Below are 2,624 nucleotides of genomic sequence, written 5' to 3' on the forward strand. Positions count from 1 at the left end.
ACTCTGTAGACCAGGTTGGCCTCGAACTTAGAAATCCGCCTGCCTCTGCCTCCCAAGTGCTGGGATTAGAGGAGTGCGCCACCACTGCCTGACTACTTGGAGCTTCTTAATGGCCTTTTTGACTGGGAGAGGCTGGACTATCTCTCTTCTCGTGTGCGTGTGCATGTGTACATGCGCGTGTGCATGTGTGTGTGTGTGTTTAAGTCGGGGTGTGGCTGAGACTGCTCGGCACAGTGAATGGCTAATGGAAGGGAGTCCTCAGCAGACTTGCTAGGCCTGGGCCTCCTACCAGGGTAGCATGGGGAGAGAAGAGTTTTCTTCGAAGACCCTGGAGTCCAGCCTTCCCACCAATAGCTGTGGACTCAAGTACTAACCTTTCAAGTCACGCATGATGGTGTACACCTATAACCCTAGCACTTGGGGTATGGAGGCAAGAGGATCAAGAGTTCAAGGGAAGCCTCAGCTACGTAGTAGGTCCAAGCCCAGCTTGGGCTACCTGAGACCCTGTTACAAACAAACAAACAAACATAGCAACCCTCTGTCTTGTCAACCTAGTGGAGCTGAGGGCCAAGCAAATGCCCATAAAGACTAGGGGAGCTGGGACTGAGGAAGCAGCCGGTGACTCACAGCCTCCTGACTGCCCACTGGTGTCAGTGCTGTCTCGCACCTGGAAGGCATGCACTGCGTAGACTGACCTGCTTTGATGGGGAACCGGAAGTCTGGCCCGAGATTCCCAATATGCTTTATCTTACCCTTGCTCCATTGTACCTCAGAGGGCCTGGCATGTGGTGCTTCCTATTTTGAGTTCAGTTGGTAGGAACTGAGGGAAGTCACTGAAACATCAAAGGGGCTCAGCATAGGCACCAGCAGAGGGACCAGGGATAACCAATGTTCTCCATGTCAGAGAGACCCTCCCCTCTCCCCTCTGCCTCCTCTCAGTCAGCTTAGGTGGCCAGTTGTCCACTGGGCATTTAGGATCTAGGATCTAACAGAGAAGTAGCTGGTGACCAATATCACAGGATCCAATTAGCTTTGAAGTCAGCGCTCCCTCTCCCATGCTAGGAGTTCCTCTAGGGAGGTTGCTGTGCCTTGGAGAATCAGAGGACCCGAAGGAGTTGGCACCATCCCTGGGCTGTATGACAGTGCTAGCTAGCATCAGCTACACATTAATAAGTTTTGCTTACCTGTTCTGTCAAATCAAGAACCCTCCCCCTTCTCAAAGTGGGAAATGAGTACCCTAAGCAGCTCCAGTCGCCCCACCAAGTGAGTGGGTGCCTTGGTCTCTTTATCTCATCATTTTCTCTCCACAGGCTCTGTTTCCTATAGGGTCCCTGAAGGCTCTCCTCACACCCCTCTTGCAGATATGGTTGAAGATCTCTGCACTGTAATCATGAAGCCATGTGTGCCTCTGGCAGCCCTCCCTCACCCCTTATTTACACTGGCATTTGGATCAGGGTCTGCTCCCAGTAGAGACAAGGAGCAACCAGCTGTGAGCAGTAGCCAGGGGTAGCTGTGCCACTGCCTTCCCTTCTGGGCTGGTGAGGCTGGCTATCTTTCACGCAGAGTTACGTAAGCTTGAGTCAATTGGGGCTCAGAGCGGTTCATTGTGGGCTATTTTTAAGCTGCAACCCATCACAGCAGAGGGGTCACTGCACCATCGGCTTGCAGGGAAGGTTGTTTAAACATCTGTTATTTAAATTTCTCTGTGCCTTACAGCTCACAAGCCATACCCTCTCGGCACTGTGGCTTCTGCCTTCCACATCCCAGATTACTGGTGGATTATCTTGCCTCACCCTCTCTCTCTGGTCCCTGAGGCTGGGATTCTTGTCTCTGTCTGTCTTCCTCTGGGGGTGTACAGGTGAGACAGGGAGTGTCAACTCCTTTACGAAAGGGCCTTGTCTCTGTGGGGTGGGTGAACCTTGGCCAGGATAAACTGCAGGACAGCCAATGGTCTGGGCTTTGGGGTCCCTTGCACTGTTCCAGAGAGGAGTGAAGGGGACACAGAAGTAGAAAATTGAGGACCCTCTTGATTTCCCACCAGCATCGAGATGGGGTTGGCTCACAAGGACCGTTAGTTAGGGTCTTTTCAGAAACCTTTCTTTGTCTAGGCTCTCCTCTGCTAGATGGAATGGCCTCCGTACCCAGCTCTCAGACTACAGATCTGCAGTCTCAGAAGCACACAAGCTGATGTACAAGGCCGAGAGACAAAGCTCCAGGGAAATAAGCCTCGCTTTCTGATCCACTGTTAAGTATATGACTACACTGGGAGGCCATTGAAGGCGCCTCTGATCTTAAGTTTTTTGAGATGTCTCGAGCATTCCCAGGGTACAGAGTGTTGAAGGCAGGTGTACTCGAAGAGTGCAGAAGCAGGGATTTTTACAGCGCTAGCTGCCTCCGAAGAATACAAGGGAGCCCAAAATAGGGTCTGTGTTGGACAAGCGGACCAGGCTGACCCAGGAGCCACAGAACTCCTGGCAGAGCATAAGCTTCCCTCTCCATGCCTTTTCTGTCACTTGTCCACATTCCCTAGGACCTATTGGGTGATAGGGATTCATCCGGCTTGAACCACAAGGGAGAAAGGTTTCTCCCAGAGTGACTGGGTCTTCTCCCCAAGAGTTGGCGGG

The sequence above is a fragment of the Mastomys coucha genome, unplaced genomic scaffold, assembly GCF_008632895.1.
Source record: "Mastomys coucha isolate ucsf_1 unplaced genomic scaffold, UCSF_Mcou_1 pScaffold23, whole genome shotgun sequence".
Lineage (NCBI taxonomy): Eukaryota > Metazoa > Chordata > Mammalia > Rodentia > Muridae > Mastomys > Mastomys coucha.